Source organism: Pongo pygmaeus, chromosome 9 (assembly GCF_028885625.2).
Source record: "Pongo pygmaeus isolate AG05252 chromosome 9, NHGRI_mPonPyg2-v2.0_pri, whole genome shotgun sequence".
Taxonomy (NCBI): Eukaryota; Metazoa; Chordata; class Mammalia; order Primates; family Hominidae; genus Pongo; species Pongo pygmaeus.
The window spans coordinates 128,597,481-128,611,720 of NC_072382.2; the positions used below are offsets into that span (position 1 = coordinate 128,597,481).

At 43.2% G+C, this 14,240-nt stretch overlaps 1 protein-coding gene and 1 long non-coding RNA gene across 5 annotated transcripts in view; one reads left to right on the forward strand and one right to left on the reverse strand.

The window, feature by feature from the left end:
* LOC134740290 (uncharacterized) overlaps positions 1-14,103 on the forward strand; it is a 30,154-nt gene extending 16,051 nt beyond the window's left edge. Inside the window, exon 3 of the long non-coding RNA XR_010127667.1 lies at positions 14,086-14,103. This is a non-coding gene — a long non-coding RNA (uncharacterized LOC134740290). The remainder of the gene's footprint in view (positions 1-14,085) is intronic.
* Positions 1-14,240, reverse strand: part of KIRREL3 (kirre like nephrin family adhesion molecule 3) — a 592,978-nt gene that overhangs the window by 357,781 nt on the left and 220,957 nt on the right. The gene's annotated exons all lie outside the window — the stretch shown is intronic.

A 14,240-nucleotide genomic window follows, 5' to 3' on the forward strand; every position in this document is an offset into this window, starting at 1 on the left:
GATTGAGTCCTTCTCTAGCAATAGGACCTAGCATGATGCAAAAGCTTGCAGAAACACTTTAGTTGAACAAGTCTCTGGGACAAACCAAGGATTGTGGGGTCACAGAAGTCAACTGTTAAAACCTTGTGGTAATCCAAAGAGAACAGAGGGAATGCTTATGGAACACCAACACCATTTCTTCTTTCACCAAGGCCTCTCCCTGCTGCTCTTTCCCATAGGAAGGGAGCATTTTCAGAGGAGCCCTGAGAGATGGGGGCTCATAGCCAGCCAGAAGTGTCCCAGCTTTCATGGCCCTGCCTGGGGTAGTCCAAATGGAGTGCAGGAGACCAATGCCCATGGGAAGCCTCCAAAAGTCTTGAAAGTTTGGATTTGCAATCACATATGCCCCATGTGGCTTTTTGAGAGATATCAGGACTGCCATTTTTGAGCTGTGCTAAACCTCAGATGTCAGAAGAGAAACTGTCTCCTTTCCACAGGGTCCTGGAACAGCATAACCAGTAGGACTGTAGTATAGGAATGTCCAGGGCCACCAAACTGGACCTGTCTTGCACAGTGGAGTGTATTGCTTGCTAATTGCTGGATTGCAATGCCTGGGGATTTTTTTGATTATCATGACCGAGGGATGCTATTGAATGCAACAAGTGGAGGTCAGGGAGGCTGCAGGCATCCTACAATGCACAGCATGGTCCCCCACAATCAGGAATTATCTGACCCCAAATGTCAATACTGCTGAGGTGAAGAAACCAACATGTGCAAAGCACTGGACCTGGTAGGTCTAGGGAACAGTGATAATTCAGGTATGAAGCAGGAGCATGGAGTTAATGAAGGCAATGGCAAGAGATGAGGTTGGAAATGTAGGTTGGAGCCAGAGAGAGAAGGGTCTTGGACACCAAATGATGAGGTTTTACTAAAAAAAATACCCAAAGCATTCCGGGGTTAGTTAAAAGGCCAGAGCAGAGCTGACTCCCAGCACAGTGCTCTTTCCATCCTATCATTTGGCCTCTTTCCCCACCATGTGTTAGACAAGACAGGAATGATTCATGGAGAACAGAACTAGCAGCCCAAAGCAAGTCACTTTTTACCACCTACAGGATAAAATCAGACCCCTTTGTGAACACATAAAACCACGTAGATATTTCTATCACTGGTTTACCATCTGCGTCTTTGAAGAGGGGCTAAATCAGTGTGAACATCTTTCCATGTCCATAAATATACTTCCTCACCATGCTGTAACTATTTAGCTCTAGATCTGCCTTCTTGTTAGATTGTGGGCTCCTTGAAGACAGGAACCGTGTTGAATCATCCTTGTATACCTGGTACCTTCCATGGTGATAGAAATACTGAGTCCATTGAGCAGGATGGCTGGAAAAATGAAGCGATAGGAAGGAGCAGACTAGCCTGCTGCATGGTTGCAAGGACTGGGGAAGGCTTCCCCCTACTCTCTTTTCCTGGTATGTGAGAAATACATGCTCATTGTAGAAAAAAAAAAAAAAAGAAAAACTATAGACAATCCAAAAGAGCAAAATGAAAATTATGCCAGCCTCCTGACCTCCCCACCCAGAGATAAATACATTAAACATTTCAGTGGATATCCTGCACCCTTTCTAGGGTTGTATATTCATGAGATTCACATGCACATATTTTTTCTTTTTAATTAAAATGGAATCATATTATACATGTTGTTCTACATCTTGCTTCTTCACTTAAAAATATTTTGGAAACTAGTGCAAGAGGAGGCCAGGGGATTTGTCTTGAAGTTGTGTTTGCACAGCAATCACCCATTTTTATTGAGACTGCATCTTTGAAAAGGGGCTAAATCAGCGGGAACATCTTTCTGTGTCCATAAATACACTTCCACACCATAGCATTTAATGCCTACAAGCTATGCAGCCATGAGGTTGTGTTATAATGCATTAAGCCAATCCTCAATTGTTGGAATTTGTATTACTTTTATGTTTTTGCTATAACAACAATGCTGCGGTAAATACCCTTTTACTGAAATCTTTGCACACGTCCCAGATTTTTCCTTCGTTTGAATTTCTAGAATAGAAACTGCTGGAAGAAAACAAAAATGCATATGTTACAACTTTTGAATAGTGTGATCACATGGCTCTCCAGAAAGGTGGTACCAACATACATTCCCACTAGTGATGTACAGAGAGTGCTATGTTAGCTCTTCATGAACAAAAGCTATCATGCAGGGCCCGTGTAAACACCATGATAAGCTATTTCCATTCCATTCAAGGACCCATTTATATAAGTCCAGCATGGAAAAGCTGTCATTCTTGTTATTTTATAGTCTACCAGGTAAATGTACTCAGTTTTGGTAAGATGAGCTATGCAGTTGTTTACCTGTTTCTGAACACACACACAAGGTAATACATGTAAGAGCACCTAGTGTGGAACTTGGAACACAGCAGAAACTCAACAAATGCCTTCCATGCCCAGAATTGCTGCTGTGCTTAGAGCCCTATCATCCCTTATCTGGATGGCTAAATCCAGTCTCCTGTCTTGGAAACTGATAAGCCAATCTACATACCTGCCAGAGTGAATGATCAAAAATGTAAGATGGAGCATGTCGCTCCCTTGCTTACGCATATTCAGGTGCTCCTCGTTGTCTGTACATGGAAGTCTGGACTCCTTGGTAAGGTTTGGAAGGCTCCATGACATTCCTTGAGATCCCACAGCTTTATCCCCGACAGATCTCACCTCTCCCAGCTCACCCAGGTCCCAGCCATGCTCTCCCAGTGGGCCACCCAGTAAGATTCAGCCCTTCATTCCTCTGTGACCCAGCACAGGGCATTCTGTCTCCCTGAAAACTGTTGTCTCCCTTCCTCCCTTGTTTGTTTGCAGAATTGCCTCCTGGGAGACAATTCCGTATGTTGACAGCCTTTTCTACTTGCCTCACCCAAGCAACACAATCCTTTTCTTCTATATTCCCAGAAAATCTTGCCCAATCATTATAACACATCTCTCATCGCACTGTAATTATTGTTTTTAAGTGTATATCTCCAGCTAGGCTGTTTAGAATCAGAACCTTTTAAAATTTATGTCCATAGTCTCAACACCTGTCATCAATCTTAGGACACAGTAGGTGCTTAATAAATGCTTCTCACACGAATGAACAAAATTATAATGTCCTTCCTCTCTTCCTTCCATTTGTCTAGCCATCCCAGGGCTCTGTCCACTGTAGTTACTATTGTTTACTACCAAGGCATCATTATGACGCCTTCTCTTTTTTCAATTGGTGTTCCGGTTTCCATGAACTGATATACATAATACTCCTGTCTTAGGATCAAGCAGAATCAACTGAACCATGTGCTTTGCTACCATTGGACCTTTAGGAAGAGACAGAGCTGGCAGGGAAGGAGAGAGGGTAGGTGTGTTGCCAGAGGCAGAGCACACGGGAGCGTCTAGTGGGGAAAGCTGGGCTGAGTCTGGTTCTATGGCATCAACAGGGAGCCCCACGCTGTATCTGGAAGGGAGGACTGAACTTCAGAGGGAGAAGCAGGAGGCACAGTACAGGAAGAGACAGAAAGGGAGTAGGATAGGGGAGATGGACATGGAAGCACAGGGGAGAGACAGGCTGGGAGAAATTCAGGTTCAATGAAAGGAAAACATGAAAAGACTGCAGAAGGAAGAAGATAAGGAAGCAACAGAAACCCCAACTAGCGTGGATGTGTGGACTGCAGTTGTGTAAGAGCAGCCTATCTTCTGCCGAGTCCACTAGAGGAGTGTGGCGCAGGAGAGAGCCTTAGCTTTTCACTCAATGTAATTAATGACATTGCGGCTTTAAATAAAAACCAGCTATTCGTGGGGAAGCCTGACAAGGTTTCTTTTAACTTAATGTTTGCTGAACCATCCCTTCTATCTCACTTACCTGATGTGGAACATATGCTGGGATCAGAATGACAGAGAATAAATCACCAGATTTGCTTGGCTTCTTTGAAAAATGAATTTGGGGGCTGAGATTTCTCATCAGTATATATCTTCCCCGAGCAGCCTCTTGACAGAACATCAAGCTTGGGGGATGTCCCATGCAAAGGTAAACGGGTACCCAGAGGTGCCCAGATGCCCACATCTGGCAACAGATCCATCTCCTTGAGACACAAGCCAGGCCACTTGTGCTAGGCTGGCAGGTGTATCCAGGGCGGGATGTGAAAGCCTCCTGCAATCTCAGGGATAGGATACAATTGTGGTCTTTACACGAAATCAACAAACATATATGGAGCTTTTAATATGCATCAAAAACACCACACAGCAGGGAGGCTTCTTAGCTTTGCCACTGGCAACCATGAGCATGCCCTAGTGTCTTCATCTATAAAATGAGATGAAGCTGCCTTATGGCTTAGTTTGTTATGAGTTTAAATCTATCATAGATGCTAAATAAAAGTTTATATTTTCTCCCTGGATACACCTAGCAGCTGCAAGAGCTCCCAGGCCTCTGGGCTGAAACAGAGGCAGGGACCAGGAAGCAATTTTAACTCTGGAAACTTTGGATGAGGGTGAAAAGGGTGGGTGTGGATGTGCATGTGGTGTGAGTGTGAGTGGGGATGATGTTTTCTGGGTTCTTAAGTCTATGTCTGCGAGACTCTGTAACTTGGCTCTTGACCTTTCACTTTAATATCTGTGTGATGTTGGACACATAATTTAATCTCTCTGGGCATCAGTTTCCTCGTCTGTACAATGGGGAGATGAGTTGGATTGAATACCTTAAAATTTTTTTCTTAACATTCCTTTTCAGGTTACAAAAGTCACGCATACTCGTTATAGAAAGCTTAGAAAACACATACAAAGATATAAACAAGATAATTTAAAACACCCATTATTCTACCACCCAGAGGAAACCACTGCTAGTGTTTTGGTGTATTCTGCTTTCTCTGTGCATGGTGTATTAGAGAGTGAAATCATACTGTGCATACAATTTTGTTTCATGCTCCCTCCCTTTAATGTTAAATTATCATAAGCATTTTATCTGTGTCATTAGAAAATTATCTGGACCTCATTTTTAAGGTTCCTCCTGACACTAAAATTCTATGAAGAATGGGGCTCATCTCCTTTGCTATTAAAAACATTTATTCTCTTACAGCAGCAGAAATCACATTGTGGAAGGTGCCCTTGAATGGTGCCTCTAAACTCCCTTCGGCCCATGCATCATGCAAGGACACCAAAGGGCTCTATAGGCCACCCGGCTCACCCACTTTGATTTACCATCTTAGCTCTCAAGAATAAAAGGAATGATGATGCTTTTAAAAAAATTGAATATCATCAAAAATGACCTTATTCATTGGTAGAAATAGGGGCCACTTATATGATAGATTTTCAAAGGTGGGGTTGCTGAAAATTTCCCTAAACCTTCTTTTCCCTTTTCCCTTGGCTATGAATGCTTAAAATTCCTTTTAAAACAAGACCTTTTGTTACAAAGTTAAGATTTTAAATAAAAAAGATTCGGGGAAAGTTAACACATTGACTAAAATTCACACTAGGATTAAAGCAGAGACAATGCGATGTGCTCAGCATATAATTTCCTCCTCCTGGGTTCACAGGAAGACAGGCATTGCTCAGCCTTCCTAGGAATTAGGTTCAGGCCATGAGACTGAGTTCTGGCCATTGGCATCTGGGTGGAGGGAGTAAAAGTGACTTTCAGGCCTGAGACTTAAAAGAGTCCTGTGTGATCTTTCAGCCTCTCTTCCCTCCTGTCCCTACTCTAGAGGCCACCAGTTCAAAATGATAAAGCTAAAAGTTGAAGAGGGCTGCCCACAGGCCTTGGAATCTGATAGGAATAAGGAATAATGCTTTGTTGTGCTAAGCTGAGATTTTTTGATGTTTATTTGTTCCTGCAGCTTTGCCTAGCTTATTCAGACTAATACAAAGATATAAATAACTGATAGCAGTTCCCTTTGTGAGACTAGGTTTGGGTATTAGAGAAGATGAGGGAGAAAATACAGGCTCTTGAACTCAGCTGGGAGGAAATTCAGTTTGGAGAGGAGGCAGGGGTGCCACTAGCTGATTTAGCGACTTTTGTATTAATTCAGAAAAGAAATTCGTAGGTTTACAATGCTATGTGCTACACATGTACACTGAAACTGAACAGTTAAGTAAATGGATGGCAGATGGTGGGAGCCAGGCGTTTCACTGTTGGAGTTACAGATTTGCAAAAGGAGGGGCCAGAATGATCCAGATCCACATGGTAATGAATTAGAGTTGGAGACATCAGTATGAACTTATATTTAGCTTAATATAGATATAGATGTTGCATATGGAAATATTTATAACTATGTATATGTGAGGGCTAATATACACACAGATATTTTCCAGCTATATCTCCTGAGAAAGCCTACTAGCAACAACATTACAGTAGCAACAAGCACACCTAACAATCCAGAGTTTGGTTTCTAATACCACTCTGTAATAAAAGAAACCAGGGCTCCTTGAAGAAATGGCCAATTCTAGCACAGGATCAGGAAATATACAAGATGAACCTGGAGCATCTTGTAGTGCCAGAAAATAAGGAAGTGCTCTGTGCTAGAGATGTCATAACAAATAGCTACAACTGGGTGGCTAACAGCAACAGAAATTTATTCTGTCACAGTTCCAGAGAATGCACATTTAAAAATTAAGCTGTCTGCAGAGCCATGCTTCCCCTGAAACCTGGAGGAGAGAATCCTTCCTTGCATTGTCCTGTTTTCTGGTGACTTTTGGTATTCCTTGGCATTCCTTGGCTTGTAGGTGTGTCCCTACAATCTCTGCCTCTGCGGTGACATAGCCCTCTTCTCTCTGTGTGTCCCTCTTCTCTTCTTATGAGGACACGGGTCACATTGGATTAAGGGCTTACCTTCTTCCAGTATGACTTCATCCTAACTAGTTACATCTGCAATAGCTCTATTTCAAAATAAGGTCATATTCTGTGGTATTGGGTGTTAGGACTTCAACATATTGTATTTGAGGAGGAGGACACAATCCAACACATAACATATTGTCTTCCGAAAAAGCCACACTAATGAGGGTCTGTCAAAGGGACACAGAAGCCAACTGGAAGAGCTCCCATTGGCCAAAGATGGCATGCTTTGAGCAACAAAGTAGTGCTGGATCATAATCCAAAGCAAGTCCATACTGATGTAAATAAATCACTGAATGAACAAATACAGAAGTAAATAAATGGAGGAGAATAGACAGACTCCAGGGCAGAATTCCAAATAATTCGTGTAGATGCCTTTCCCTCAAGGAAGTAGAGTATAGCTTCCCGCTCCTTAAGTGTGGGCTGCACATAGTGACTTCCTTCTAAAGAATACAGTGTGAAAGGGAGAGAAAAAGAGGAGCTTTGCAGTGGAGGAAACTGACCAACACTATCTCAGCCAGGTGAGCAAGGTTGGCAGCAACAGTGATGTGCCATGTTGATAGCACACACCCTTGATAGGATACGATGGAAACAGCACTTGTCTTTGTGGTCTTCCCCCTTGACATCAGTGTAATCTTGAAAACAGCATCAAACAAATCCCCATCAAGGGACACTCTGCAAGACACCTGGCCAGTACTCCTCAAAACTGCGAAGGTCATAAAAAACAAACAGACTGTGAGAGGCCGTCACAGCCAAGTGGAGGTTAAGGAGACAAGACTGCTAAATGCAATGTGGTATCCTGGATGAGCTCCTGGGGCAGAAAAAGGATATTATGTAAAAACTAAGGAAATGTAAATGAAGTATGGACTTTAGTTCATAATAATGTATCAATACTGGTTCATTAATTATAACAAATGTACCATACTAATGCAAGATGTTAACAATAGAGAAAACTGGGTGTGGGGTATATGGGAACCCTCTGAACTATTTTGCAACTTTTATGTATGTCAAATCTAAAACTACTCTCAAGTAAAAAGCTTAGCTTTTAAAAGGGCACTGCTAGAATAATAATAATAATAAGTGAACAGAGCCTCATGTTAGGGTACATGACTTAGTTAGAGGCTAGTAGCCTGGGTGTCAGTCTCCACTTACGTCCTCAATCAGGTGCCCTTGTGCAGTGAACAACCTGTACAACCTTGGTAGTCCCACCGTCAGACTTACCCTCTATCACCATTTTACTTAGCACTTGTCCTGCATCTGAACATAGTACTAATTGGTGCTGGGAATGAATATAGCCTCATGTTAGGGTACATGACTTGGTTAGAGGCTAGGAGCCTGGGTGTCAGTCTCTGCTTATGTCCTCAATCGGGTGCCCTTGTGCAGTGAACAACCTGTCCAACCTTGGTAGTCCTACGGTCAGACTTACCCTCTATCACCATTTTACTTAGCGCTTGTCCTGCATCTGAACATAGTACTAATTGGTGCTAGAAATAAAAGCGTAGTCAATTGCATCATAGATTACAGAGGATCACTTATGACTGTCGAGGAGAAACCCCATGACCATCCATGGTCAATGAATTCATTGTCAAGAAGCACTTCCTTCCAAGCCCGGAGAGTTACAGCTCTAGTTCCCTACCTGTGTGGAGGTAGAAAAGCCCAGTGTGTTAAGGGGGATAGTGTTCTTATGGAGAAAGTGTCCTCAAATCATATTTTGCCTGTGAAGATGAAGTAGGGGAGAATCTTATACTAAACTCTACTGAATCCTTGTGGGGGCAAGGGAACGTGGCAGGTGCAGGCGGGGAGAGTGATGGAAAGGAGAGGGATTCCTCCAGAGTTTTGTCCTCAGAGAGTTGTTTTTCGTCATTTACACGTGGCCTGGTAACAGCAAGCCAGGTGTCTCCTTATGGAAATATCTTAATACAGCAGAAACAAGCATTTTGAGTTATGCATGCCAAGTCTGACATTAATTTTCTCCTTTTCAGCCTTACAAAGAAATGCACCAGTATGTTTCTTCCCAAGACTGCCCCCACCTCCTGCATGGTCAGAGCCTCACTTGTCCCTTCCTTGTCCATCACATGCCCTGTGGTATGAAGCATTCCAGGGGAGTGGGAGGGGCTTCTCAAGAAGCCTTCTTTCTAAGGGGCAAGAGAGCCCAGGTGTTACCATCTGATGCAATGTAAGGGTCCTATTGTGTCCCTCCAAAATATAAAACAACACTGCTGATTAAAAAGCCTACAGAAGGCCAGGTGCGGTGGCTCATGCCTATAATCCCAGCACTCTGGGAGGCTGAGGTGGGCGGATCATGAGGTCAGGAGATCAAGACCATCCTCCAACATGGTGAAACCCTGTCTCTACTAAAATATAAAAATTTAGCCAGGCATGGTGGTATGCACCTGTAGTCCCAGCTACTCAGGAGGCTGAGGCAGGGGAATTGCTTGAACCTAGGAGGTGGAGATTGCAGTGAGCCGAGGTCATGTCACTGCACTCCAGCCTGGTGACAGAGTGAGACTCTGTCTTAAAAAAAAAAAAAAAAAAAAAAAGCCTACAGAATACAGTTAAGCTAAAATGTGGATTAGAAAGCAATTTGGCAACATTTACCAGCAGTTAAAAAAATGTACATGCCCTCTGGGGCAGTAAGTGATGCCACTTTTGTCAACCTGTTCCAAGAAAATAATCCTAAGCACTAAAAAATCTGTGAGGGTAACAGCAAAAACAGCCTAAACATTCAACAGTTGAGAAACGGTTAAATAAATCATGGTTCATAGACTTGATGGAATATTATGGAATCATTAGAATGATCATTTATGAGAATTATGTAATGTGAAAATTACATATGATAACTATGCTAAGTGAAAAAAGGGGAAGATAAAAACATGAGCAAAGATAATTACTACCATGTTAAAATATGCATAAGAAAAAGACTCAAAAGAAATTCACCAAAATGCTAATAGTGTTTGTATTAGACTGGTGGGATTTGAGTTGATTCTTTTTTCTTTTCTCTAGTTTCCAAATTTTCTAGAATGTGGTAATATTACATTATAATAAAACTTTTTTTAATGTGTTAAGTCCTGTTTCCTAATGCAATTAATAGTAGACCAGCATTCCATTTTATTTGTAGAAAAACGTAATAATGGTCATCAATAATAAAATAATCTTCATAAAAATTAATAGCATTAAAACAAACATGGCCTGGAAAAAATAGTGTAATGGTTTCCTAACAGAGACACACTGACTTCCTCCAGGATCATGTCTGGGAAACTTTTTCTTATCAAAACGACTGAAGTTTTGTCATTTAGGCTGGTTGAGGAAAACAGGCCAACTCTAGGCCTGCATCCTGCTCACAGCCTGGCAGCCCAGTAGCAAATGTGCTGCCACCGGGCTCCTTAGGCTGAAACCGTGAAGCATGAGCTGGCCTGGTCTGGGCATCTCTGTTGGTCTGCTTGGAGGGCACTCTGGATGAAGCCCTCATTTGGTTTCCTAATAGGGCTGAGGCTACTGGCCAGGCTGTCAGTTGAGATGGAGGGTCTGCCGGAAGGGACGACAGGGAATAGAGCTAGTCTTCCCTAATGAGCAGCAGGAGCTGCTATTCCTGCGAGCAGGGGTTGGAAGGGAGAGGCAGTGGTTCTCTTCACACTCCCTCGTCTGTAGTTAGAGGAAATCTTAGCTGATAGAGCAATAGGTTCTGTCTTTTGCCTGCATTAATGACAAGGAAAGGGCCAGCACAGGGGGCCAGTTATGTGATCGGTAGGAGTGTGGGCTGAACATAATGTTAGTTCTGCCAGAGGGCCACTCACAAGAGAGAACACCTGATGACAGAATGATGAAATGATGGAGCCAATCAATCCCCACATGGATGGGTTTTCTCTTCCCCTATGGCACAAATTTTCAGGACTCTGATTTGCAAGACATGGACCATAAAAAGACAGCCTGCTTTAAGTGTGGGGAGTTTGCACAATTAATAATATAATATTGCAAGGGCCAGCAATTTGATGGTATTTATTATTTGCATAATTTAAATCATTGCCAAATGCTAAAAACAATATAGTCCACCCCACCCAAATCAATATAAACATATCCCAAATACACAGCAGAACTTTCTCCATATTGTTTTTCTTGTCAAAGCTGAAGAAGGGAGACCCAACTTTTCATGCAAACTTCTGGCATCTTCTTTTCATGGTTTTCACTAGAGGAAAAAAGTCTGGCTCTTTTTTCCTGGAAAGATAAATTTTTAATGAATGTAAATGTTCTTTCAATTCCTTAGTTAGGTAGAAGGGATGGTACAGCTTGGACAGCCAGTCTCAGGAATATAATTGACTTGCTTCTTGTTATTTCCTTTCCCTTTCACTACCTAGTGAAGCACAAATGCTCTCGGCTTGTGCCTTTGTTTCTGAGCTTGTCATACCCTCAGCCAGCAGATACAGGTTGCCTTAGAAGGGAACACTCCTGATGAATTGGCCTCACTGCATTGTCTTCTAACAATGGAAGCAGGTCTACTCTGACATATGTGCTCTTCAGCCTGCTTCCTCTTGGCATTCATTAAGTTTGTATTTATCAAATATCTATTATGAGCCAGGCACTTTTCTATTGAATCCTCACAACTCTATGATGTAGCTTCTATTATCATCATCGCCCCCATTTTACAGGCAGGGAAGCTGAAGCACAGAGAGGTCAAATCAATTGCCCCAGCTGATCCATGACCAACTTGGCAGCCTGGCTCTGGAGCCCGTACTCTTAGCCATGACAATATTCTGCCTCCCATAGCATCTAAAATCTGCTAGACATTGTGTGCAAAAGGAGTGGGTGATGGAGTTGCGCTTGGGACAAATGCTCAATCTGGAAGGAAATAGTTTCTAACTATCTCTTTTCGTTCCTATGGATGTTGCCTCCCAGGGCTGCTCTCCAAGCCCCAATTCTTTTGCATACGTTTGGGCTTCCACTTCCACTTGCTGAGATATGGTTTTTCTCACTGTGCTACTCAGACAGGGTATGCAAGTTGCATTTGACATTTGTGCAGGGTCTGTGGCCCTTGGTTTTGAGACTGAGACGCGGCTATGCTCCTTCCCTTGCCTCCTCTGTCCATGTTCTAACAGGAGCTCTGCAGAGTGGCAAACACTCCTGTCAAAGAAGTCCAAGGGAACAGTGCAGCCACTTCTCAGGGTATCCACCTGGAGAGAAGCCTGCAGCATTAAGCTCACCTCTGAGAGGGCTGCTTTAAGAATGGAGGAAGGACCTATGTTCTGCCAGGCTGTGCTGCAATTGCTCTGTCTTGGGTTAAAAGTCTGCTTAGCCTCACCAGACCCATCATCACCAGTCCCCCACATTATAGACCACAAAGGCCCTACAATTGCTATCAAAGGAACTGATTGTTTTGATCTGGAGGCCGTCAGAGTTCAAGCTGGAGTCATTCAGGCAGCTGCATGTTGTATTATCTGCATCATAGGGCAAGGAGAGAGAAATAATAGACTCTTCTGTAGATTTCAGTTCCCAAATCGTTACCTCCATGTGTAGAAAATCAGTATTGTAAATAATCATTATTATCAAAGAGTGTCATGTATTAAGCATCTACTGGAGTGTGAGGCTGGGCACCTGGTCAAACAAATCCCTGTCAAGATTTCTTTGACCCAATGGTGGGCTGGGTTGTGCCCTTCCTTCCTGCTCCCGTAAGGGTCCTCTGCATGCGATGATGCTGTAACACAGGTGTCTGTCTTCCCCATGTGACCATGAGCTCTTTAGGGGCATGGACTACTCTTCATCACCTTTGCTTCCCCAGTGCCTAGCAGCCCTGGCATACAGTTGGCACTTAATACAGGTGTGCTAAATGTTCATCTTTTCTTCTTCCTTTCTCCTAAATTTAGTATTTCTCATGACCAAAGCCAACCCTTGCCACGTGCAGTGCCCCATCTCCTTCGCCTTCTCAAGGACTCCCTCCCTCACTCAGTCCCTCTCTTTCTTGCATGTGAAACTCCTTCTTCCTTCCCTGAACCATTCCCACAAAGCAGAAAGTGAGCAAACCCATATTCAATTATCCTTCACTCCTGAAATCTCCCCTAGACCTCACACCCTGTTCTGGCTGCCATTCCACTTCTCTGTATCCCCTCCTAGAAAAACTGGAAAAAGTTGTCTGTACACATTGCTTCCACTTCACCTTCTCTCATTCACTCTTGAGCCTACTCTTTCTGGCTTTTACTCTCTGGTTCCAAAAAACTGTTTTGCGCTTGTTAAGACCCTTGCCAGTCTCTCAAACTGCCAAATCTTGAGGTCTCTCTGTCTCCATCTCCCTGGAGTTGTAGGAAGCATTCCACCACAGTGGTCTAGTCCAAACTTCTCTAAATTCATTTCTCTTCAATATGGAGACAGGGTACCATGCACTCTGTGGTTTTCTGCCCACACTTCTCTTCCAGCCCCTTCCCAGTCTTCCTGTTAGCTTCTTCCTCTTTTCCACTCCGTAAATATGGAATCCCATCCTTGAACTTTCTCTTTCCAGGCTGTACTCTCTTTCATAATCTCATCAATTCTGAAAAAATATAGCTTACAATTCCCATATTTATACCTTCAGCCCAAACCTTTACACTATATCCGACTGCTAACTGGCATGTCTCATAGGACCTCAAAACGACACAGTCCTGAACCTCTTGATGTCTCATTGTTTTCCCCAGACCACATCCTCTTCTAGTCTTCTCTGTCTTAGTAACTAAAACCTCTGTCTACTTAGTTGCTCAAGCAGGAAACCTGAGTGTCATCCCTAACTCCCCTCACCCACTCTATTGGAGTGGTCCTCCCATGACCTACAGATTTCTTCACTTGTTTCTTATCCACTTGCCTCTCTTCCCGCAATCTGAGGCACTGAACATTGCACTGGGCTTTAAGCATTCACTGACTGATTAGACAGACTCAGTCCACATGCTCTGTTGGATGAATGAATAGATAAAGACTGGTTGGAGAAGAACAGGAAAGGCCCAGAGCTTTGGATTCCCAGTCAAAAGCATAGCCTCCCAGTCTTCACGGCAAGAGGCTCTCCCCTGGTTAGCCTGGTGACATCGGTCATCGAAGTTAACCTTCCTAACACTCAGTTTCTTGACATGAGTTAACACTTAACTCGTGAGGTTATTGTAAGGATTCAATAGCATAATACCTAGAATATAGTTAGTGCTCAATTCATGTTTAATTAAAAAAATACTTGTTAGGCAACCACCCAACCATGTGATCGATTATTTTTTTCCTATCGTTTTGGCCTGTGTCGCACCCAGCTTGAGGTGAACGTAAACAATATAACCAGGAATGAGTTCACGAGCAGAGTCATTGCCAGTGAGTCAGAGGAAGGAGTGATTTCCAACCCTAATCGCAGACGTGGGAAGAGCCTTGCTGTGCTGGGAGTGACTGGAGCTCAGCCCTGTGGAGCAGC